General features: G+C 34.9%; 1 protein-coding gene across 10 annotated transcripts in view; it reads left to right on the top strand.

Moving 5' to 3' along the window:
* Nucleotides 1–27,460, top strand: part of LOC139982960 (uncharacterized) — a 499,934-nt gene that overhangs the window by 361,002 nt on the left and 111,472 nt on the right. For 4 of the 10 annotated variants that reach the window (XM_071996192.1, XM_071996190.1, XM_071996189.1 and 1 more), the window contains 3 exons: nt 8,536–8,733; nt 9,487–12,951; nt 13,836–13,981. The gene's annotated coding sequence lies outside the window, so the exon portion shown is untranslated. Of the gene's footprint in view, nt 1–8,535; nt 8,734–9,486; nt 12,952–13,835; nt 13,982–20,438; nt 22,134–22,764; nt 22,810–24,678; nt 25,500–27,460 lie in introns of those variants that run through there. The other 6 variants (XR_011798446.1, XM_071996203.1, XM_071996201.1 and 3 more) reach the window with 4 other exon arrangements.

The raw sequence follows: 27,460 nt of genomic DNA, 5'->3' as shown, positions 1-27,460 counted from the left end.
AGCCACACCCACCACAGCCGGTTTGCCAGTCGTCTGGTTTCATATAGAGGAATGCACTGTGAACATTGTGATGTACCACGCAATTAGTTACCTTCCCAGCTAACCAAACCCTCTGGGCTCCCGCTCTACAAATCAGTAAAAATTTTACCAAATTTATGAAGCTTGCACGTAAATGATATACCAGACTGTTTTTTTTTAAACAGGTTATGAAAAGTATCTTTAATATCATTAAACAGTTGGGTACAATAGTTAAACTCACTCTTCCGTCTTTTTTCTCTATGGTACTTGTTCCTTAGCTATTTGGACTCTCTTATAAACTCTTTTGTTCTGCAAAGGGTACCAATATATCATCTTAAAACATGTCTTTAAGCCATATATAACACCGTTCTCCTCTTCTGCTGTTGCCTCCACACTGGTGTCGTACATCACAGGAAACCTCACCCTTGACTTGGATATTTGGCTTTTCAATTCTTCCTGGAAAAAGAAACAGCAAAATTTCATCATTTGAAAAAAAAATAAAGTTGTCACCACAAAGTTATGTGAGATTTGCTTCCACTATAGTTTCAAAAAACAATCCCAAAGTTTGAAGCAGACTGTATAAAGCTGAACATTTGAACCAGGTGAGTGTCATCACCATTGCAACCAGAATCAAATGCCCAGAGTACAGAGATACTAAAACATGGGCTAAATCTTTGTTTGTTTTTATGATCTATAACAATATAAAATTTTAGAAACACAAATGCACTGAGCCAACTTATTTATAGGCCTTATCGTTTATAGTTGTTATTTTGCTTGCTCACATAACAAGCCTGTTTAGACCTAGGCTAGAAAGAATCAGTACTTTGTTACACTAAGTTTGTCTTTCGGTCGTTTTGATTTAGTCTTTTTAATATATAGTACTAAAGTATATAATACCGATGACTAGCCAACATAATTTGTTCAGCCTACTGTGACTGTAAGTTTGAAGGTCTAGCCTTGCTTATTCGATATCACATAGCCGACCCATTTAGATTCATTTGGGAAATTACAGGAAATCTTTACCAAATGAGTGTGGACTTCAAATAAACTATTGAGACTAATAGTTCCAGCATTTGTTTGGGAATAAATTAGAAGATTATGTGCCACTGTTCAATCTAGCCCAATACACACATAACACATTGTTAATTGGTGTTTAGAATGCACACTTTAGTGTTGAGAATACACTGCAGTACCCAGTAGAAGCCTATAGGCTACTCACTGTTATTGCACTTGTGTATTGCGAAACGCCAGCGTAACAACGGTTACACGTAAAGGCTTCATAATTGACGCACCCTCGTAATTGACGCACCCTCAATTATTACTAGCAACGATACAGCAGGCCACCTAAAGTTTTTGCAGTCAAGCAGAATGACATATTTTATGAGTTTGAATCCATTTCATCTATTTGCTGACCAAATTGTAGTATTTTTTAAGCTTTTAACACCCTCCCACCAGTTTTGCACATTTTTTGGTCATTTGGAAATCTTACTCCCTAAAAATCACCAACATTACCGCAATATATATCACTACTATCAGGGACCTGACCTGTCTGAGCTTAGAAGCTCAGAGCATAGCAAACAGCATTTAAAGTCAATGGATGTATACTAAGGCATACACTATAGTTATCTTTACAACGAATGCGTCAATTTAGGGGTATGAAAGAACTTGACACGGCAGACATTTTGTGGTCAAATTCTGCTCAATCGTACGGTGCATAAGCACAGAACCTTAAATATTTTGAGATCATAACATTTCTGAGGAACTATTCATATGAAAAATAGATACAGTCGAGTGATTTGGATTTTTCCTTGATAGATATCGTTGATGAAATCCTTAAGTGCGTCAATTATGAGCCCACCATGATACTGCGTAGCGTAACACTAACCATAATACAGTACTAGTGCCAGTGGCCTAACAATTAACCTTAATTTTACCTTCAATTTTAAGGAATAACAGGTAGGCCAATGAAGGCAGTTAATACCTCCATTATTCTAAAGACCTTCTTGGGTGATTTACGGTTGAAATTTGCTTAGAATGATCGTATGAAACTATGCCAAGCCCAGCAAGCTGCCGTTGCCTCTCGGTTTCCAAATTGAATTGAATCGAATTGGATTAAAATACATTAGTCCGTCGACACCGACTAAGCTACGATTATGGCGTAAATCGGGTGTCCGTATCGTTCTTAGTCCATGGGTTAAAATACCTTAGTCCGTCGCCACCGACTAAACTGCGATAATATTTTCCTTAGTCAGTGTAAACTGACTAAGAAGCAGTGATGAAACGAAGATTTTTGCTAGTCCAGGTGCATTGACTAACGTTACATACTACTTTAACGTTAGTCCGTTGCAATATTGACTAGTTTATTTTTGCAGTGCACTGGTTCCTGTAGTTACTGAAGTAGATATGGCAGCATCAGGATATCTCCTTCTGATGTCAGGGTTGTTTGGGATATGCTGTTACCTAATCTAACCAGTGCAGTCCATGGATACCACAACCATGCTGTATATAAGTATATAACTGTGAATGCTGAGGACTTAGCACATCAACTTTCTCTGAAAATTGACAAAACAACAGAAAATTAATGACCTTGAGTAGGCTGAAAAAGCCCTTGATGCACATACTCAAGGGCAGAAAATGGCACACCTTAGTAGATTGTTTGCTAAATAAGACTCCAAAACATTCTCTGTGCAAGGTATTAACACTCAGCAGCCATTCTGATTATGATATTGAACTCATACAACATTGTGCTACAAATAGTTTAGACTTATTCTAGGCTACTACCATAGCCATTCTGGCATTTAGGCCTAACTACTATTAGTAGTATTACAGGTATTGCATGCATTGTACTAAGATTTTGCCCTTAATTTAACACCAGTTACTTCCAAATTTCGCGAAAGTAACATAAAATATGATGACCATGTACTTTAGTGGCACACAGATCTCAAATTTTACTGAACTTAGTCGTCACGTCACACACAAGCATTGGGTCTGATTCTGAAGGATTTGACTGTCGTGCATTTGGCAACTACTTAACAGGTTGAAGAGAAAACCCAACGAACGGAAGCTTTGGTAGGCCAAGACTTAATGACCAAATAGTTTATTGCGAAGGAAAAACTGACCAGACATGCTCAGACGGCTGTTTAATTTCACTTTTGGGCTGAAAATATAAATATCACCCTAGCCCCGTTGACTTACACACTAAATCACAAAAGTAATGTGGTCTCTTTGTATAGATGGAAGTTCTCACGAGCTAACCGCTAACCATCAGTGGATACCTGACAAGTTGGCCTTTCACATCATTTCCATTTTGTTTAAAACCATGACCGCAAAGATTATTTTACTATCATAGCCTGAAGTTTTCGTCACTTGCAAACTATTACTAGTAAATGCCGCCTTGTGAATTGTAAAGTAACATCAAACAGACTACCAATATCGTGTACATATATGATACATGAACTTTTCTGGTTTAAGGTTAACACATAAGGTTATGGTGAAACGAAGGTAAAAGGAGAGGGCCCAAATGGGAAGCAATGGATTGCAATGTCTAGAGTGAATTAGCTCCATATAAAGTCATGAGACCAAAGTAGTTTAAAAGTGTTTTTCTAGCTGAACTTTAAACAGTTAGGTTAATGTATAAAAACAGCGGTTGTATGACGATGTACCTACAAAGTGATGACATCACATCAGTTCTGAAACCAAACTGTTGATGATATTGGCAATTCAAGAGATCCACATTTTGTTTTCAGTTTGCGTCTGTTTGAAAAAAAATCATGTAAAAATCAATAAAAATCAAACTAAAGAAGTAAAAAGTTTTTTATGGTCTTTAAATACACGCTTTAATGATTAACCTTAATAAACTTAAAATGTAATTACTTGTCTATAGATAAGTAAATGCATTGGTGTTAAAGCGGTATCAAACACAACGTGTAAGAGTTGTAACATAAATCATGTCTCATTCACTTTACTTTTTGTGTGAATTGTATCTCAACGACACCTTAGCTACCGCTGCTTTAGGCTAAGCAATGCAAGAATCCTTTTTGTTGCGAGATGAGCAAGGTGTCCCTGCAACAACAACATTTCCATTCATCAGTTAATTACAATGCGGACAACATTTGTTGACCGTAATGTTCCTAAATTGATGTGAGCCAACTCACTTTATATTTGCTAACATAAATAATTCTAAATAAAATAAAACTTTTAGCAAACTGCTTATCCACTAGAGAGCCTGTGTAATAGAATGTGTAAAAGTAAGTTAGCCTGACGTTTCGATCCTAGCAGGATCTTCTTCAGAGGCTAAATGACAAGTTACAGTAACAGAGGGGACAAAAACACGCACAGAATACAGACAGGCCAACTTACTTTACACATAAATAATTCTAAATGTGATTATGTAATACGTCATTAGTGATCAAGCTAGCAGCAAATTACATTGCGACCAACCGAATATTTTACACAGACACAAACACTTTCAAAAATTGCTCTTGCCTTAGCTTAGGAACCGAAACTCGACTATCGTAGCATATCTCATCTTATCAAAAAATAATTTCAAAGCATTATCAATACGTTATCATGTGAAGGTAGTCCAAAAGTGTTTGTAAATTCAAGTCAATATCGCAGCATAGAAATTCTGAATCTGTCGGGACTATGCAACACTTCTAACACATGTCTAATCTAAAACTAGCTTTGACGCTGCTATTCTTGGTAGGTACGTGTTATTATATATTTGCGCAATTTACACTAAAGAGAAAATAGTTATTGAGGATTAATCGGATCTAGTAGGGAACAACTAGGCTCTTCAATTTTGGCTAAGGACAATATCAATCGAGTTTGAAATTATGTAACAGTATATAATGGGGATGTAGTGTTTTCCCATAATGTGGAGAACATTTTCACGAGTACCTCTCGAGCAAGGCTGATAATCTGGAGTTCCACTAGAAACGCATGACATGCATTACGTTAAATGAAGCTAATCAATACATTAGAAACGTCTGCTCAATTATATAATTGCTTGACTCAAATTTATTAACTTTTAGTATAGGTTGATTATTGTAAGACCAACCTGTCATAGTAGTCGTAAACAAATAACGTATATTTCTCATTTAAAGCGTCCAATAATGTTTCTGAGAACATGATCCGAGGTCCAGAAGACAAATTTTAACATTTAAATTTGCGTTTGAAGAAATTATTGAGTGTTATAGTTAGATTAAATAAAGAAGTTTTGTATAAGATAGTTATTATTTTTCCTTTCAGTTTTACTCGGAACGTGAGGTAAACTTTTGAACAAAAGTAAAAGATCAAGACGCTTGTATATTTGAGATTTTGAGGTTAATAACTTACATGTTGATAGCCGTCGACGTGTAGTTTTAACGAAGACAAAATTTACAAAATGTTTGGACTTTTTCAATATAATGCAAGTGTATGAGTGGCTTTGTCACAGATGCTCCATAGTCTGGTTGTTTTTGTGTCTTATCTTATAGTGATAACACAGTTGCAAATTACCTACGCCCCTTTTTCACCAAGAGGAGGGCACCTGACCCGAGTGAATTAATAATAGGCTACGTCTCTCTATCTTGAATATTGCTAGTGTTATTGCGGGTAAGACAACTAGGCTTCCAGGTTTTTGTTACTAGCTTGGATATATGTACAGCCGGTGGTATAACGTTATAGGTAGAAAATGGATACTCGTTCAGTTTGCATGTGCTGAAGACTTTGACTGATCAGGAGTTGCTGGGTTTGAGAACTTCCAAGCATCGGATTTAGTCCAGGAAACTCATCATGTAGCGTTTAATTAACTGGGAGTCGATAGTTTGCATCGGTTTACAACTCAAACTGCAAAGTCACCTTTTCATACAAGATATGGTTACTTATACATATCAGTCGTTGTATGCACTCACCAGTGTGTCGGTGCCCGGACGGCAGTTGTAAGACTATCAGTCTTAAGACATTGGAAACCATGACTTTTCCCATAGCCCTAGTGTTCTAGTATTGGATATATTTCCGTACCATTCAGCTGTTGACCAATTTTTATGGGGTTGCCTCAATTTGTCTACTTTGAACAATACCTCCTACAGGTAACAGCAAAACTGCCATGTGCACATCTACAGCGCCTGGCCAAACATTCATGGTCGTCCATTTCATGTTAATTCTTGTTCCTTTCAGTGCAATTTTTCAATTTGATACTTGCTCGAGTCCCTAAAACCTTTGTTCAATTGTCTATTTCTTTTGTAGCTGCATTTCCTTGTAACTGTTTTTCTTCAAAGTACCCTTTTATGCTGTTGCTGAAAGATGTGGTGATATTTAAATGTTGTGTAATAACTCTCAAATTCGCATTGGTTGCCAAACCATTTTTTTCTCCATTGATGTATAGTAATTATGGCGGATCGCTTTCGTTTTAAAGTTATATTTTCCATTCACTATGTAGCATGCTTTAGTTCCTTCCCAAGCTTCTTTACAATTAAATTGACATCCCTCTTCTCTGATGTAATGTTCATTTTTTGCACCTATGCTACTGCCGTTTCCAGGTTTCTAAGTTACTTAATGCCATCTTGATAACACAAACGCGATCAATAAATTAAAAAAAGTAGAGCAGTTAAATTGTATAGATTGTTTTTGAAAGATCACACGAAATGTTCGTTCAATCGATTCATCTGCAGTCTTGGTAAATATGATCTTCAGACCCCTTTGACTGCAAGCTCGGTATTGACACCCACGCACGGTGTTAAATTTGTAATGTATACAAGCAGCTGGGGTTGACTCGGGATGAGCGACGACATATAACTTCCGTTGTTGATTTGATATTACTGGCCATTAGTTATGGTCAGTTATGCGTCCTAGACGTCTAATTATGACCATGTGACGTAAATGTTTCGTCAGCATTATCTCCAGCTGCAAGGCATATTTGGTTGCATTGTTTCACGCAATAATTGATACATAAGTGGAATCGGGAACGACAGTTTCTGAGTATGGTTCATGCAGTTTTTCGTAAAACAATTTATCTTTTTAATGTTCACATTAAATCTCATGGATATGTGAAGACAGAGAAATAGAGGTTCATTTTTATGTGGGTAAGATTAGTACATATTGCCATTGATATAATACATTGTGTTTAGAACATATTCATATAACATTTTACATGTCAATAAATTTAAATCAACTTCTGTTCAATGTTTACATTATGTTTACTTCATTATAAAACTTTACTTTCTGTATATTATCTGGCATTTGAGTTTGTCGTACGCCATGATTGTTTCGAGTATCATGAATTATTGATGTATTTGCATACAGACTACTACTGAAGTCTGGATACAGTTTTACTTGATTTACGTTTTAATATAATTATGGTCCGTTTGTTGTTTAACATTTACTTAGTTCTTATACAATGTAAAGGTGTTTACTACTTCATTCAAAATAGGGGGGGGGGGGAAATATAAACAAATACACAAGCAATTTTGTTGCATTTGTATTGTTTCTGGCATTGTTAACTATACGACCCATACTGGTATTGTTAACGTGACGAACGCATCCTTGTGTCATATCGAGTTGCAAATTTCACGCTTACATATGTCTTGTTACTTGGAAGAATATCGGTTAGGTTGTCTTGTTAGAAGGTTAACGTAAGTACCAGATTATTTCAATTCCATGCCCAGGCTGTATTCTTGGTGTAGTTTTAGGCTATTTACTGTAAGTGACAGTAGCCGACTGATTACAAGTTATTAATATAATACCATGTGTGTAATAGGGGTTAGAGTGCAGCGCAGCATCGTAGAACGGTAGCAATTATTGACCCCACATTCTATACTGGTGACTTGTTGGCGGAGCTTACCATCTGCAAACTTCGACCAATGTTTTGCAAATTCCGATACATGCAGTGTGTACTTTCGTCTGCTATGAAATTGTGCTTGTATGATGAACAAGCGAATGGCATTGATATAACAAATAACGCACAGTGAAAGTGCAGAACACAGTATTTTACTGTGACACCGTTGAATGTTGTATTGCGTTCACATTTGGATAATATGGTTAGAATTCTTCGTCCTATTTAGTTCGTATCGATATTGTTGATTCGTTGGAATATATTTAACTCCTCAGCATGTCGTTTTGATTCTAATTATCAAGGTTTTAATATTGACAAAACTGTACACAGTGAGGAAGTAACTTCCCTCCTACTAATAGTAAGTATTGTAGGCATACTTGTAATAGTAGCTTCGTACTATATTACTGTATTCTTTTAGTCTTTACTGTTAATGAAGAGATTGTGTTCATTTGTTCTTACCCTAATAGGTGGTTACCGGTGATCAGAATCATATCGATTTCAGTAGCTGCTTGAGATATTGTTACCAAAAGACGATCCCATCATTGCTGAAACAATTAGTTAAGGGGGATCGCAATGTTAATTTTGGTTGATCACTCGAACACTAATACCCCATTACTAATGACTGTCAGATTTCAGATAACCTCATATCAAAAGAAGTCAAAATAATTCGTTTCTGACATATTTCTTTTTCTTCGTACATAAAGGATGAAAAATCAAAACGGGTGATGGTCAAATCACAACATTCCTACACCGAAGACATTGAAGTTGTCCTATGGAGGAGTGCTACTGACTCTCCAGCGAAGCTTGGAAATTGGGTAGAAATAAGCCACATTGATGATAATGAAAGTTATGCTTTCTACCAAGAACCATCTGTGGCGACCACTCACAACACTCAAGTAACAGTGAGTCAATATACTGTAAACTTCAAATTACAATTCATGTATAAAGAACACTTATTCTAGTAATTTTGTGACATCAGTGTTCATACTTGCTAGGTCAAACAAGTAAAGTCAGGGCTCCATTTGATGATCATCCATTCGCTTCAAATATTACAGATAGGTGATGGACAACCAAACAGAAACTGTTTATTGTATTTCTGACAACTCTTTTTCTTGAAAATAAAGCAGAATGAATTATTGAACAAAGTGAAAACAAATAGAATGTCCTCTTCTACCTCAAATGTCTCCTTTGGCTACCAAACAAGACACAAGTTCTCCAATGGACGGCCATTAATTTTCTTTAAATTGAGGCTTGATAATATGCTAGTGTGAGCTGTTATGGTGCATGCTAACTACTAGTCTCTATATAAGTGTCTCTCTGTTTGTATGTCTACCTGTCTGTCCATAAACACTGTCTATTTAGATGTCAGTGTTCAAGAACTTGTGCTCAAAAGATCATTTAGGTGTTATGAAGGCCATTGTTTGAATATATATAGTCCCAATAATTTTACCATATTGAAGGATTTAACTCTAGCATAAGGCACTGCATAAATAAGTATGTAAACACTAAAGATCAAAACAAAATCAAGGCTTCTTATAGCAATGCATTCCTGAGCATTTTTCTGCCTCAAAATTGCAAACATTAAATGATCGTGTACTACATATTCATGATTTCCTAAAATCATTTATTCATAAACTATTCATTTCTCTTTACAGGTAAAACCAACACCTGCATTAGAGACCACCTAAACAACACTGGGTACACTGTGGAAGACAAAACATTCCTACTACTCTGCTCAACTGATCATGACACAGTGGAATATAACTCCACAGCAGAGACATTGAAGAAACTACTAATGCTGCCGTATTCATCCCTCATAAAGGAAAATATCGCAGGGTTGGATGAAGAAATGGCACTATCAGCTACAGATACAATTCAAGACAAACAGATAATATCCTTTAAACAAAACCTTTGACAAAGTTCTCGATACAGATTCCGGCTGATGACTGTTTTATTCTCAAAACTATAACCCCGACCACAGCAAAAACACATTCCATCATAAATACATGCATTAGTCCTAACCTTCAAATATAAAACTCTTGCCAACATAAACAGCACTTCGAACACAAAACATTACTAACGCCATTGCATCATTTCATCTTCAACTCTTAACATACTTAAAAGACTATTTACTGTGCACAGTACTAGCACCATTCCTTCCTTTACATCTACACATGTTTTTGCCATCACACCACTCCTGCCTTTATCGCTACACATTTCTGGCCACCGTGTACAGTCTTTCTTACCTTAACATGTGGTAACTTTGTACAGTACAGACACCATTCCAATTTTACATCTACACTTCTAGCCATCAATAACGAACTAATAACTTTGTACAGTACTAACACAATTATTGCTTCTCGGTAACAAGTTACTAACGTTTTACAGTAGTAACACCCTTCTTGCCTTACATTTAAACTTATGCCCATCAATAAACCAACTTCTGTGTACAATACTAACCGCACTCCTATTTTAAGATCTTTCTTCACCTATTGCTATCAATAACAATAAATAACCATTGTACAGTTCTAATACCACTAACACATTGATCACCAGACCTCTAAACATCAGTAAGCTATAGTACCCTTGTATAGTACTATAGTACAAGCAATCTGTGTTACCTTCACATGTACACCTCTTGCTATCAACTAGAACCTCTTAGCTTTGTACGGTTCTTGTGTGCAGTCTTTCTACCATTTGCAGTACAACTCTATTTTGCTGTTGACACTTCTAACTTCGAACCAAGTTTCTGTTGTTACCTGTTCAGCAGTAACAATGAAAACCAAAACTACCAAAACTGCAAGCACGGTATTGTTACCCTCGCACGATGTTAAATTTGTAATGTATAAAGGCAGCTTGGGGTTGAATCGGGATCAGCGATGATATTTAAAGAGGTTATGAAATGAAAAATTTAATGTCTTGGAATGGTTTATCTACATTACTACAACACCATCCATGCACTACTTTCCGTAAATACGGCTTCAACGCCAGAAATTCGCTGTCAAAGTATTCCCTAGAGACCTCTCGAGCTGCCACTCGTAAAAAAAAAGCAAAGCTGCCCACCGCAGTTCATCTGACGTCATCAAAGGAACCATTTCAGCCAAAGCCGACTCCCCGCTGTTTACCGATACGGCGTTATACAGTTTACTACATGTAACCACAACACTCTTCTCATCAATTGTCTTCTCCCGAATCTTCCGATTCCGAGGAAATAGGACTTCACCTCTCAGGACATTCGTAAGCTTTGACTAAAATTATTTTCTTGAGGAAGAAGAGGAGGAAAATAGTTTTGAAGGTGATGAAGATAATATCGGTGTTTTTCCCTATCAATTGAGCCCCTTGCAGAAGAATTGTAAAACGATCCCGATGGCCGAGACGCGTCGCTGCCGTGCGAAGTCCCCGAGCAGAACGGTTGTACGACCCTGAACCGAAACTGGTCGGTTGAGCATAAACAAAACCACCGTTATTAAGACCTTCATATGATTTAAATTATCTCGAATGTCGATGATCCTGCTACTCGTAGCGAAGCTTCTAGAATTTTGTGTCTTACAGTGCAAGGAAAATGTGACATTCTGTTACAGTGCAACCCTATTGAAGTACTAGTATCATGGCCCTAGACCTAACTAATAGACGTTGTATAACAGGCTAGCCCGTGTTATTGTATCATCCAACTGTTACGTAAAATCACAACACAACGCCAGATTTACCACAAAAGAAAACTTGCAGATCTAGAATTGATTGTTCTAAAACCAACTGGCTTTAAGTTTTATGCAAAATATTAGGTAACCAACAAAAAATCGTAATTTGCTGTATCAAGGAGGCCTAGGCTATGGTCTTAACAAGTAATTTGGCAACAGTATAGGCCTACAGGCACTCATAACGTTGTGTATGTGTAGTGTTTTGAGCGAGTTGTGTTCAAATTCTTCGATTTCTGTCATCTTTTGGAAAAGCTTTTCGTAGAAATCCGTCTTTACTTGTGGTGGAGCAACCTGATACCACATATCGTTTCGGCATATTTAACAGTAACGAGATAAATTTACGTAAAAACAAAACTCCAAACGCCGAATCTCGATTACTAGGGAGCGCTGCAACAGTGTAATGTTGTGTGTTCTCAGACGTTTAAGAATGTAAACATAGCGTTTCGGAAGTGAGCTGAGTTCCTCGACTGACGTCACGCCGTGTTACCGTAAATACAACAATTTTTCGAAAGTTTTTATTACCCTCGAATTTTTGATCGTTTATTCCTCGAGAATGCTAGCTTTGTTTGACACAAATTGGGTATCATTGGAAAGCTACGAGTATACAGAATACGACGAGAAAGATTTTTTTTTTCCATTTCATAACCTCTTTAACTTCCGTTGTTACGCACGTTATTTGTTCAGAAACGCAGCCACCAAGTTTGTAAGGATGGGATAATAGAATTACCACGTGCGGGTGTGGGGTAGCCGCCCCCTTTGAAGAAAATTTGCTAAATGGAGGATGCTCACATCCAAAAGTAATTTGAATTAGCCTCAGAACTGAACATTAAAAGACTTATAGTTTCGCGGATTGTTTTCCTATTAAGAAAACTTACAATGCAATTAGATGATCGCTGGTTCTTACACCGAGCAATGGGTCGAATGTAAGCGGTCGTCGGTTGCGAAAGCCTGTCCTCTTCATTTCAGATAGATCTACGTACTGAACTCTTCATTCAGATACTAAGAGTTCAAATGGTCATACTTGAACAATTTCAAGTAGGGCATCACATTAACGCCTACACAGGGGTTACATCAGTCCATAGTGATGTCACAGCAGTTGAATCACCTCTAGTAAAATTTTATATCTGAAGTAGTAAATAATTCAACAAACTTTAATGTTTGCACAAGCATCTTTACAGACGTTCGCTAAGAGACGCCTACGTATGTTTTGTTGTCGAATGTTGATTATTCCTGATAAAGTATGACACCAGCGTATAAAAGAAAGCTATATAGATTGATATCATGTGGCCCATATTCTTTCATTCGTGATCTTTAAAGTTTGGGGTTTGGATGAGCTCTGGCGTCTTCATAATCGGATCATCATGTTTTTCTCTCACCTCTGGCTGCTTACGTTGACGTGTATTGCATTTACCTTACCTTTCGGTGAGTATGTCGATTAATTGATCTATTTAATTGTTTACTTGAAATAGTGTTTGTTATGATCAATACATGTTAGCCCCGTTAGAGAATTTCGATTTGGATTTGTAATGCATGGAACGCTCAGCTCTTTGGTAAAACAGAAGTTGCAATATTTTCGTAAGGAAACATTTTATGAAGTTTTGCGCATGGAGTATTTTCATTAAAGTTGACAAAAACCGAACACATAACCATGAGTATACGTAAAAAAGGTTAAGTGTTACAAAAACTTCCCCTAACAGCTGAACAATATCTTGTTCAAGATGGCAGATATCAAAAATGTAATGTTTGGTCATACATAAGACGAAAGACTTGAGCCATTCTAAATATGATAATCATCGAGGCACGTGTGCTTCAATTGAAACGATCTTTCTTAATAAATTACTATGTTTATTGTAGCTGTTATAATGACAAAATCATGGTGTTTGTTTTAATATCAACACTATTAACACTGTACCTTCAAAATAGGAAATGAAAACGAATGAAAAGTAAGTTTCAGATACTAGCGTCACTACAACAAATACGATTACAAAATGACAGCCCTTTGTAAAGAATTTGAAAGTTGAATATCTCCAAAATAAAGCAAGATATCTTTTACTTGTTAGGGAGCATTGTTCAATACAAAAATTTCTATCACAAAGGCTTAATATTATCATCGGGTGTGTCTCCTCTTTGAATATATGATTTATACACCAAAATTTCAGGAGTAAGCCATTTTGTTCCTCACATGTTAGGTCAATCTTAAAAATCTTACTAAACAAGAAAAAAAAAACATGAATCAATGCCTGTAGGTCTAAAATCGTGTAATATTTATTACCAATATCTACTTCATTTTACTTATCCTTCTAAAGTTGAGAGTGCTGGAATGACCGCTCGAAATTGGTTGTATCACAACCTTACCGACACAACAGAGTATGTGAAATATTTGGAACCGGTAAATGATTCATATCAATCGGTAGACGTTGGATTCCGATATGATCCGTTTAAATATTATTTGGTAATGTATAATATATAAATATATACATATATATATACATATATGCATAATACAAATATATACATATATATATATATATATATATATATATATGTGTGTGTGTGTGTGTGTGGGTGTGTGTGTGTGTGTGTCTGTGATACTTGCTTGTGTACACTGAAACTCAACAAAGGAAAGTTGAACTTAACTCAAACTTGAAATAGAGATCCGCCATAGTAAGAAGGTGTACCCTATTGTTTTGGTGCCTGTGAAGGTCACTTAAGGTCAGCTAGGGGCCAAAAACCAAATTGCTAAACATCGCAATAACTCCCATTGACAGGGTCTGATATGACTGATTATTTTTAAACATAACGGTCTTGTAATTCAAAGTCAACAAAGCTCAATTAGAGGTCAAAAACTAGTATTTTTGCAATAACTTGAGAACGAGATATCCGTGAAGGTAGGGAGTTACTCTATTGTAATCCAATAGTCAACCCGCATCTTGGTGACCTTTTACCTTAGTTTGACCTCCGGTGACCGTTACTAGTTTCTTGGGTATTTGCATTTTAATGACCATAGTCAGATCTAAAATGGTCTTCCAATCAAAATTGTATATGGGTTGACCCCTGTGCGACCTTCGTGTGCGAATCAATCAGAGGTCAAAGTTTTTTTTTTTTGATAAAAGGAATGTTAGGATGGTGATGCAGACTTGTTTGTTTTAATCAGACTGTCTACATCTGACTATTTTGAAAGATATGGGGCAAAGAAAAACGGTCAATATTTCAATTATATAATAGAGCTTGGTATGCTCTATAGAGGAAACCAACTCCCGCTTCAATCGGACACCTGATTCTCAAGTTATGAGTGGCCAAAAGTTTAATTTGATACCGTTTCAGCAAGTAACATTCAAGACAGAGTGCATATCTCACTTAAATTGGACACCTGGTTCTCAACATTTCGCTTATCATATGATTTTTGATATTTATGAGAATAATATTGTGTGTACATCCAAATAATTTTTTATGACAGTTCTGTTCCCTTGTAAATATAGGCTTATAAGCAAGGAACCATATTGCCCTTGGGCTCTTGTTATTTAACCTACACAACATCGCCACTTTGTGGTCTTTAGTGCTACATAGTTAAGCTCACACTATTAACGAATAATATGATCACAATCATTATTTTCACAATATTTATATTTTATCTATTTTATTCTTTCGTTTTACTTAGGTGGAAGCCTTCCGGAATCGCTACAGGTAGGCCTTTATCAACAACCACCAGTTTTGGTCATAAACTAGACAGAACCCTCAGTCCCCACAGTATTAATAAGGTTATATTAAAATGAAGTTTAGTGTTACTATGTTCAACAAAATCTACGATCCATATTTTGGAAGGATTCAAGCTTCAGACTCTTAATGGATCCATTCATTTTATGTCCATATGTAATTGTGATTAGACTATCATATAAAATAATGAATCAGAGAACTGCAATGTTTAATGATGAAAGAGACTCCAATTATAAACAAATAAAGTTTGATATTATTCATTAATAAAAGTAAATTTCAGAGAATACTAATTCATCAACATGTTCCAATGTTTTTTATCTGAAATTATTTAAAATACCTACTTGTGTAAATCACCATGAAAATCAAAGGGATATTAAAATATAAAATTCTGAGGAATCATTGCTGTCAGATGTACGCTGAGGGACCACAGTAGAAATAAGTTTACCAGGCAGACGTTTCTGTGTTATCTCTACAACATGTGTCTTGCTTTGTATTTTGTTTGTTTGGAGTGAAATAAATCAGATCAAATCGAAGTCAGACATAACATACAAAGTACATTGGACAATCAACATGCCCCCCCCCCCTTCTCCATAACAATTATCAAAATAAATTTAATCTTAAACATGAGAACAAGAAAAGTCTAGTTTCAAATGAGTACAGATCAATATAAGAAATTATATATGTTGATTACATGTTCATTTTCTAAAATACGAGGTTATAGAAACCCTTCCAGCCTGCATTGAATAGACATAATAAGCAACATGAATCTCTTAGAACAGCTTATAAAGATGTTGTCACCATTTGACACATATGGTAACGTCTCTCTTGCTTTATTTTATCAACAGCAACAGAGCCTGGCAACTGACATACAATGTCTCGTAAGATCATAAGCCGATGAAGCCGACAGTGTCTCTGATCAGCGATTTTACGTCGTTCTTGATTGTCCACAAAACAGAAATGCCTCGTTATATCATAAACCGAATTAACCAACATCGTCTCTGCTCCGCGTTGATTGTTGAGTTAAACAAACCGCAAATTTCTCCTGGACAAGATGCACGTCACAGAGGGTTACCTTTCCTTAGAGTCTGGCCATTCTTGGCATCTTCAAATTCTCTATAGTACAGAGAGTTAGGAGCGCAGTCTTAGCAAGGTTGTATTTTGGACCCTCGTAATGGTTAGTTATATGAGTCTCAAAGTAGCCGAAAAGTATAAGAAGTGTTTGCTCGTGAACATGCAATCAGATATTTTCTGTAGATAAATTTAAAGAAAATTAACTTTAAAGAAAATTCATCATCTTCAAATCTTCAGATGACTTGATAATGTTAACGACCGTATGATATCAAGGTCTAAAGAAATTGTGCTTTGTACATAGCTTTCCAATCGGCAATTTTATTGTGTAACTTAATATTTAGGAATTTTATGAAATGTCAGAGGTAAACTTTTAGTAATATGAACATGTTGTAATTCCACATCAGCGGTGATGACCTTTCAAAGGAATGACATATTTGGGAATATCAGTGCTGTTGTTATTTTTTTTATAATACACGCATTTTATAATTAACAACAATGGCTTAAGAAGTCATGATGCTGTAAATAGCTTTGTTTTGTTAACATTTTCCTAACTTGGCGAATCGCAATATTTTTTTTTAATATGTGGTGAGTTATTAATAACTATTACAAGGGGTTAATTGTATCGAATGTTGCAGTGAACTTGATAATATACTTGCTAGAGCTACGTATTGATAGTTACTTTCTTACAGCAAAGTAGTTAATATTTTGATTGTTTAAGTGGACATGATATACTTCATGTAAAAAACCTGCATGTTACGTTTCATACTAACTTCAACACAAACTGGCTGTAAGGTATGATACCATTCAAGCGATAGTCCCGAGTGTCCGAAGAACATTGCTAGAAAAATTATTGGAACATATCTTAAACCTTGGATCAAAACTACCCTTACCAGCATTTGCCAATTACGTAATCCTCCAAAATTTAGGGTCGCAATGGAGCAAATACAAGTCAACATGACGCCATTCTTATTTCATAAATCTTAAGAGGCGAACTACTCAGAACGGTAGAAGTTAAAACGTTTCGTAAATTGCAGCTTTCATGAAAATGTAGTATACTCAGACCCTTTGACAGGCATTTTGAGTTAAAGGTTCACCAACAATTTAAGGAGGAGCACAATACTCATGTCCTGTAACTAGTGAAGTATATTATTGTACACATGATGGTAACAGGGGAGAGAGCTGGGGTGCACATTCTTGTACCCCGGCCCCGCTACCGGCCAGAATATACTTTGTAACTTAAGCAGGTAACTTTTGTTGTCAATATTTCCAAAATAAGTATTTTATCTTTTTTCACGCACTAAAATTCTGCTTTAAAGTACATTAAAATGATTTAGACGAATCGAACCGTACCGCGTACTTTATAGTTTTCGTTTGTGTGCTTTTTCTATGATAAATTAAAAATATTTAAGGACTATTGCTAGAAGACTATGTTTGAAATATTCCAGTTGTTTTTGTTACTTTCATTTATTTAAGGACTATTGCTAGAAGACTATGTTTGAAATATTCCAGTTGTTTTTGTTACTTTCATTTCTGTTAGTATCAACTCTGTGGCAATATGGTTGCTATGGCAGGCAATTACAAGAGCAAAAGTTATATTCACACAGTTTATACAGTACGTATTCAATTACATTTTGCAAATAACGTCCTAGTATTTTGAAGAATAATACCAAAATGTGAAAGTATTGTGACGTGGTTTCATAGCTGTTTGATACACCCGAATTATGATGTTCACAAAGTGAAACGGGTGTAATGGAGAATTTCCTTAGCCGAGCGAACTTTATCTTCATTATTTGATCTGAACTATGAAACACTTCATGACTAGCTAAGTATACATATTACTGTTGGATGGAGGCAAATCCTGGTTGTGGTTTGCTGCTCTCTAGAAGGGTGTTTGAGGGGTAGACGTGGGTCAAGGAGGGGCGGTGACTAGTGTATACTCCAACCACGTCTCAAATTTACACTAAATGTAAAAGTACCTATAATTACTTATTAGGAAAACCGCGCGGTTAGACTTACTTATGAATAACTCTTATTTATGTTCTATAAATATGTCATAAAATGCATAATTGGGCGTCCGTTTTTTCTTAGAACGCCAGGAATCCGCTACATGCGCCCGAACCTACAGCTAATCAACGAATTCACGGGATAAATTTATCGACGAATAAAATGAATTATGAATTCCATTCTACATATGTAACCGAAAATTGAACTGATATAGTGGTTTCATATAAGACTTTTCAGTTTTAATTTTACCAAATATTACAGTTGATTTATCATAAAAGTGAAATGGTAATTACCGTAGAATGCATGGTGAGAGGGGATCATGACTGAATATATGTAATAAATGGCAACAACTATTCAGAAAATAGGATTCAAGTGACGAAACGTTCGGAATGCCTTAGTTAATGTCCTCTCAGGCTAAAAAAAAACCAGTCATAATGTTAAGAACTCATTAGCTGGCATTCACCGAAGTAACAAACATGTAACAGAATGACAAATATAACTTATACCGGGTTTGGTGATATCATTAACTTCTTAAATGTCAGCGATCTCCATAAAAGGAAACTTGTCAAACATAATATTTAGTCCGCTTTTGGTCTGTCAGCATCACCTCTGTTTCGCGTGATCTCATTTAGTGTATAATGGGTTCATCTGACGTTATAATTTAACGGAGCAAGCATCTAAGAAACCGTGCATATGATAATTACCGCAAACTTAAAACGAAATACATTTCGATAGCATATCAAGGATAATTGAGGTGTAATACTTTGAAAGTCATTTTCCCGATGGTTGAGTGCATTATTGAAACGTCATTCTACTGTGAACACTGTTTCTATATTAAGCAAGCTTAATGCTAACATTCCGCAAACAAATCAACGAGAATATCGGTTGCAAATTGATATCTATTTATAACAAACTGACAGAGTGTAAAACAAAATCAGCTTCAAAGTCTCTCTCTCTCTCTCGATATAACTTACCATTACCTTCACATTCTCAACTAAACACAAGTGTAAACAATAAGATGAATTCTCAACCATAACGTAGATAAATATTGGACAATTTCAAACTACGAAGATGCAAATATGTTAATCGTCTCTGTATTCTAAGTATTAACTATTAGAAGAGATAACGGTAATGACATCGCGTAACTACACAAACGTTACACCAGAACAAGACAGCTCCCTGAAAATAAAAACACTGTAAGTAATATATCTAAATCGATGAATAAATATACAAACAGACAGACAGAAAGACGGGTAGGCACATGGACAGAACAGACAGATAAAATTACTTTAATCTTGAGCAAAATGTATACTTATTGTGTTGGGAGTAGCTGCCGTACTCACACCTAACTTATTATGGATATTAGGATTTAAAATACGGTAGGAAGGAAGCGAGAGGGCCGGGAGTAAGGGGGGGGTGAAGTAGGTTCTGAAGTGACGGTGGATGAATTAAGGAAATGTTGATTAGCTAATATCCATGAATCATATTCAAACATAAACTCTCCTCTAGGCTATTTCATAAGCAATATTAATTCTATTTAATAGAATAATAATTATAATAATAATAATAATAATAAGTAAAGTGATGTAATGGATTTAAATGTCTCTTTCAATGTCTTGCCATAGCTTTTCCTACCGCATTTTTACCTTTTTCAAACATTACGTTGGCTTTCTGGAAATAAACTGGTATCTTGCCGTACAAGTCGGTAGTTTCGATTTGAAACATTGCGTACGTGACATCATAATGCCGATATGGGCAGACTCCTGTTACTACGTTACATTGAAAACCATCGCCACAAGAGCGGTCAAACTGAAATCCCAATCCATAATTTAAAGGTGGTCAAGATGTCAAAAATAACATAGTGTGTAAAAGTAAGTTGGCCTGACGTTTCGATCGTAGCAGGATCTTCTTCAAAGGCTAAATGAGAAGTAACAGTAACATAAGGGACAAAAACATGCACAGAATATAGACAGGTTAATCAGCATGGTGAACACGAAGAGATAGATGTAAGGGGATTATTAGACATGGGATGGAGAGAAGAAAGAAGGAAACCAACAGGGGAAGAGGAGAGGTAACAAATAAACAGTGGAGGGACAAAGAGAGACTCTGGGGGGGGGGGGGCTCACTGTAATTCATTCTCTAGAAATTCTTTCAGCCTTATCTCGAGTAGTAGAACAAAATATTGATATGATTATTTTATCTTATTAATGTTGAATGTTTTTCTCTTTAAGGAAAGTGTGACATGCCTACCGCAGAATTATTACTTAAGGGTTTATAGTTAATGTCATTTGCGAATGTTTCATTTCATAATGCATTTTCCTTACGATGGTACATTAATATTCAACTGTCCTTGTGCTTTTACTCACACAGTTAGTTTCAGGGTTGTCTTCCTTCACAGACTAATCATGTTCGTATGTAATACATGTTACTTATAAGAAGCTGTACATTTCTCAGTTGTAAGGGAGCGGTTATTTTACCATGCAACCAAGCCATTTAATGTTATTTTTTTCTTCATTGGAAATTGAATTGCCTGAACCAAGAACTTTTAGCGCAAACTGCGATGTCAACTTATTTGTTTTTTTCCTTTGTTAGGATAACATAAAAAAATGACTAGCCTCAAATTGCATATTATCCGTTATCTGTTCGCCGTTAAAACCTGATCTTTTTTTTCAGAGTTTGCGAATTTTGGTTCCTTGCTAAATGCAAAGGAACCTATGTATTCAGGTTGGCGTGTGTGTGTGTATGTATGTGTGTGTGTGTATATTAGGTCCCTTGTTGTTTGTTGCCTATATAAATGACATTGACGGAGATATTTTGTGTACAGCTAAGAAGTTTGCTGATGACATCAAATTGTATTCTGAGGTCCCTTCCAAAAGCGATTCTGAGAAGTTTCAAACGGATTTGGATCAGGTTTTATCCTGGTCTCAGGGATGGCAAATGCTTTTTAATATTGATAAATGCAAGGGTAATGCACATAGGTAGTAGTAACCAAAGTATACCTACAAGACCTAGGTATGTTTTTTTTCTGAAAGCAAAAAAGTAGTTAGGCTTTATAAGCAGTTGGTTAGACTTCATTTGGAGTATGCTGTGCAGGCTTGGAACACATATTTTGCTAAGGATAAGGAAGTTCTTGAAAAGGTCCAGAGGAGGGCTACTAGGATGATTAGTTCCTTAAAGAGTGTTCCTTATTATAGGCGGTTACAACTGTGAATCTCACCACACTGGAGCTTAGGAGGTTACGTGGGGACTTGATTCAGGTTTTCAAGATTGTGTATGGTTTTGACAATTTATCCTTTACCGACTTTTTCATGTTTGCTAATAGTAGTTGTACCAGAGGTCATTGTCTTAAACTCCAAAAGTCACAAAGTAGGATTAATATTCGGCATAACTTTTTTTTTCTAATTGGGTTGTGAATATGTGGAACAATTTGCCTGAGAGAGTTGTACTTGCAAGTAGTGTCAATGGGTTTAAGAATGCTTTGGACAAGCACTTTAAGCATTGTAATCGGGTCTGAGTGTTTGTGTTTTCAGTTTTTTTCCCTCTCCTATAGGGTCCTTGATGGGGACTTGAGTGTCCCTCCTGATCCTTTTTACTACTAAACTAAACTAAAATAAGCCGTAGTTATGCGGGAAAGCTGTCCATTAAAAAAATGTTATGCCTCTACTTGTGATGTATTGCATTATAAGATCAAGGGAACTGTCAAAGGTCATCATCACTCATCCTTTTCTATGCTCTTACGGGCTTCCTAAAATAAAGATATTGCTGAAACCATCATTTTTAAAATGAGTTTCTGATGAGATCAATGGACGCCAAAGGTAAACAAAGTGCGTAGTAGTTTTTATGGATTGTCTACTTGAAAAGGCAAACACGTAAAATATAAATTTGATAGGTTTCCTTCAGACCCATTAAGGGTTTACTCGCAAAGTCCTCTATAAAATATACAGGCCTTTGCACAGTACACATGTAAAACAATGTCTTGCAACGCGAGGAAAATACTTAACGCTAATAAAGGCCAGGCATGTTTTCAAACATTTCGTTTTGACCAGGGGTGGACTGAGATATTATTTTTACTAGCTCAGTGATCCAGCCGATAACGCTGGGCATTGAGATACCTGTTGGTGCACGGGTTCCTAGCAGGTAAACTGGTAAGTCAAAGCCGCCTCTGAATAAAGCCATGAAGAAATCCTGATCCCTTCATAGAAATGTGTTTTGTTAATAATAAAAACATGTGTAAAAACATTTGTCACTGGTCAAGGGTATAATGCTTGAAATATGATCGCAAAAATAAATGGTGATAAATTTATTCTTTGTTTGATGAAGATGAAATCAGCCTATAATTTTGTATCGTTACGTTCAAATAAATTAATAATATAGCTGAATGTGTTGCTTACACTTAACTTGTGAATATGTTACGTTTGTGGTATTTGTTTTGCTCCTTTCTATCAGGATTACTCCTGTCAGGAATTGCAGTTAAGGGGCACCATGGTCATGGTTTGTTTGTTCTCCTTCTTATGTTTAAAGCTGAATGATAATTCCCACAACAGGAAACTGTAAAATTTCTTTGCTTATATTCCTTTGTAGGTCGCTTCTCATCCTTATATAACTGACAAATTGTTTATATATATATATATATATATATATATATATATATATATATATATATATATATATATATATATATATATATATATATATATATATATATATATATATATACACACATATATTTATATATATATATATATATACATATATATATAATATAAAAGATAAACAAGCGAATATTTTTAACAACGACATACTGCTATATTTCGGAGTGGTCACCACTCCATCTTCAGGCAATTGTACAAGATCAATTACTACAAGGGCTAATATACATCCGATATCTACATCTATATCTAAATGCTGACTTAAATAGAAATGTAGTGAGCTACGGGTTGGAGCTATTCTAATCCCTTTTTACTTTTTATTGCTGGTTGTTCTAATCATTCCTAGTTAAAAAAAAATCACTCATGCTTATCACTATTGTCGTCTTCGGATGTATATTAGCCCTTGTATTATATATATATATATATATATATATATATATATATATATATATATATATATATATATATATATATATATATATATTTATATATATATATATAACTATATACATATATATATATATATATATATATATAAATATATATATATATATATACATATATATATATATATATACACACACACATATATATATCTATATATATATATATATACACATATATATATATAAATATATATATATATATATACATATATATATATATATATATATATATATATATATATATATATATATATATATATATATACATATATATTCATATATATATATATATATGTATATATACACATATATATATACACACACACATATATATATCTATATATATTCATATATATATATATGTATATATATATATATATATGTATATATATATATATATATATATATATATATATATATATATATATATATATATATGTATATGTGTATGTGTATGTATATGTGTATATATGTATATGTAGGCTACCAACAGATTCGCGATATACCGGTAAACATGGTTGTTCTTCCTTTATGATCACACTTGCAAATTCGTTCATAATAACTACAGTACTTATGAAATGTCTTATATATAAGCAGTGGTTCTGACCTGTTACCCTAATTAATTGACCATAGGCGGATCCAGGGGAGTGGGGTCCTTTTTTTGACTGCCGGAATTAAAACAATTCATCCGTAAACATTTTCGTCGATTTGTCCCTCAGAATAGCTGCAAAACCCTCAGTATAGCATGAAACTAGAATGAAAAATAAATTTAATCCACCCAGACCAATGTTTACGCCCCCTGCTAATCCTCTTCCTAGCCGAGAAGTGTATAATTAAGGAAATAACGAGAATATATAAATGTCCACCTTGAATAAAGAACACAAGGTGGACAGTGCGTGTCCTGATAATGAAAAAAAACTAGTGTCCCGCTAAGGTGCTGTTTTTAGTTAAAAAACGCTAAGTGGACAGGACCATTTTTGCATATCTCAAAATAATGGAAGAAACGATGGTCTGACTACAAACTGGTATTTGACATCATCTAGCTATTATATAATCATTTAATTATCAAATAAAAAATGCTTACATTGAGATATATGAAGGGAAAGGACATATGTCCACTTAACTTCGATTTTTTTTACATATTTGGGTGTCCTCGTAAAGTGTGATTTAGTGGTATATATATATATATATATCTATATATATATATATATATATATATATATATATATATATATATATATATATATATATATATACATACACAGACTTGGTATGACTTTCGCCTTTCTTGGAATCCTGATGATTACGATGACTTACAGTACATACAACTTCCTCTCACTGAAATATGGCAACCATAATTGATTTTATATGAAAGGTAAAATACCATTCCAAGTTGGAGTAGCTTCTCTTCCAGTTTCTTTGGTGTGCTGATCTTTATTAATTCAATATAATCACTGTCCAATAACGTGCAACATACTTTACTGTATCGTGATGCTTGACGCAACTCTTTCAGCAAAATCAACTTATACTTGTGAATCTATTCTCTTCGGATTTTCCTCGGAATCGCATGACGGGCAAGGTTATGAAATACTCGCTGACCACAAATCATAATCTTTAAAAGTTTTCCGTCCTTCTCATTTTCCTTTTTTGTTCAATTTCGAACTTGTGAAATCCTAAAAGCACAAGCTTAATTATAACAAGTACACTTTGTGTACTTTTTCCGAAATCCCCAATAGACAATTAGTATCCCACCAAAACGATAAAAAGTTACTTAGCAGAAATGAACAAATACACCACTTTATCAAATCGACTGATTTTGCTTCAAAAGAGTCATTTCTTGGATGCTTATATGTTTGTATCATCAATATGTTGGCTGTTGTTGTTTTTTGTTCTCATACTATCAAAACATAGCGATGAAAATTTCCAAACTGAAACCGATATTGTAAGAGTGCATAACACTGGTAAAGTAGACTGGGTAACCGTAGCGTCAACGAGAACGCTTTGCTCGATAGACGTGATGACATTTCCAAAAGACGATCATACTTGTGACGTAACATTTACAACTTGGCTGCACCAGGACAATGAGGTAAAAATATTGAATTATCATTACAAGTTGAATGAATACAAAGAAAGCGATTCATTTATTTGTGTACATTACATTAAAGTTGATTACGAGTTGATTATAATAAGGTACGGTTGCATCATCTTCTAGAAATCATGAATATTGTTGTCATTATTTTAGTTTTGCCTGGTGAGTAACATTTCTTGTTTATTCCGCATTGACTTTAGTTTTGTTTTGTTTTGTGAGGAAGGAGATTGATACAGATGACAAAATCAATGCTAAAAGATCTTTTGTCTCCACATGATTTTCCGTCGCTAAGACAGAATGCTCTGAATTAATTGTATTCAAGTTTCGAAAGCTATTTTGTGAAATAACTCATACAAAATAGGGGGTGGTTGCACAGACCTATTGTGTGATTCTGTATTGTAGCAATTTGGCTCACAATGTTCTGAACCCATAAAATCAAGATAATTCTTGTTGATTTTATTTGCAAAACCCACTCTATACTTTCAATGTGGGGCCCTACCAAGTAGAGTTCAACACGATTTTAACCTGTACATGAAGATTAGTCGATTCAGAGATTACTGCATCACAGCAATAGGAAGAACGCATTTCCCCAAAGTCCAAGCTGATACATACATGTAAACGATAACTTGTGGTGTGTTTGTTTTGCTATGATTAGAACAAAATATACGTACATATTTTATAGTAATTTGGATTAGGTTACCGCCTTGTTGTTATAGGGTCCAAGATGTTATCAGTGGAATAGGAATATGCAATATTGAAAAAGAGAACAGCGTAAGAAAATGGGTATTTCCCATCAATACACCATAGACCTTTATTAATATATGATATATCTGTCATTCCATTTGTTACACATTCATTCTTCTTTACGGCTTCGCGTACCCATAATTATATATAAAATGGTAGTTATGTGTAAACTGTCATATTCAATGCACAGTCTGTAAAATCTCAACACTTGTGTAATACGCCCTTATTGGCGGTTATACAAAGTAAGTTTATACGCATTTACACACCAGTATAAGGAACTCGATCTATATATATATATATATATATATATTTATATATATATATATATATATATATATATATATATATATATATACATACATATAGATATATATATATACATATATATATATAAATATATATATATATATATATATATATATATATATATATATATATATATATATATATATATATATATATATATATATACCCCTTCCACTCGTCTAGTAACATCGGATATGTCTTCGTTATACACAGATATACTTAACGAAGAACCAATTTCGGTCTGCACAAAAGCCTTCAAACCGAAACGTTTTTAAACCCCTAAGAATATAGAATTGGCTGAAATGATTCACATATCTTGACTATCGATAATCTGGTACTTGGGAACAAACACTACCTCTAAATGCATGACACCACAACCAGTACCAAAATGGTTCATTCTTTGCAAAAACTCTTTATGGAAAACCGAGTGAAAAAAAATCTGTCTCGACAAAACTAGAAAACCACCCACGTGGTTATGTTTGATTGTAGATATCTCAAGTGTTGAAACTTGTTTATATGACATATACTCGGTTCATCACACAACCAGAATTTCCTAGATATGACATTCACCTTTTGGGCCCCACTGTGACCCTACAACATGGCTCACTAAAAACAATGTTCAATAAACACATGAACAAAGCACACTTACCACTTACCAGGCAGTTGCCACCAACTTCGTTGTACCAGTAACATTCTATATCGTCAAGATTTGCGCATTCGACGCATTTGCTCCTCTGAAGTTGATTTTGATTCTTGCAACAAAGAACTGTCAAAACACCTTCTTAACTGGCATAACTTCGGGGTGCTATTGAAAATGCTAAAAAAGGCCAAAACCAAACCTTGTACTCAAACATTGAGTTACAAAACTCGTCAAACTAGTTCCGAAAAGATACCAATGTTTACAGAAT

This window comes from Apostichopus japonicus, chromosome 16 (genome assembly GCF_037975245.1).
Source record: "Apostichopus japonicus isolate 1M-3 chromosome 16, ASM3797524v1, whole genome shotgun sequence".
NCBI lineage: Eukaryota > Metazoa > Echinodermata > Holothuroidea > Aspidochirotida > Stichopodidae > Apostichopus > Apostichopus japonicus.
Note: the sequence above shows the minus strand (reverse complement) of the source record. Positions and strands in the feature narration are given on the sequence as shown.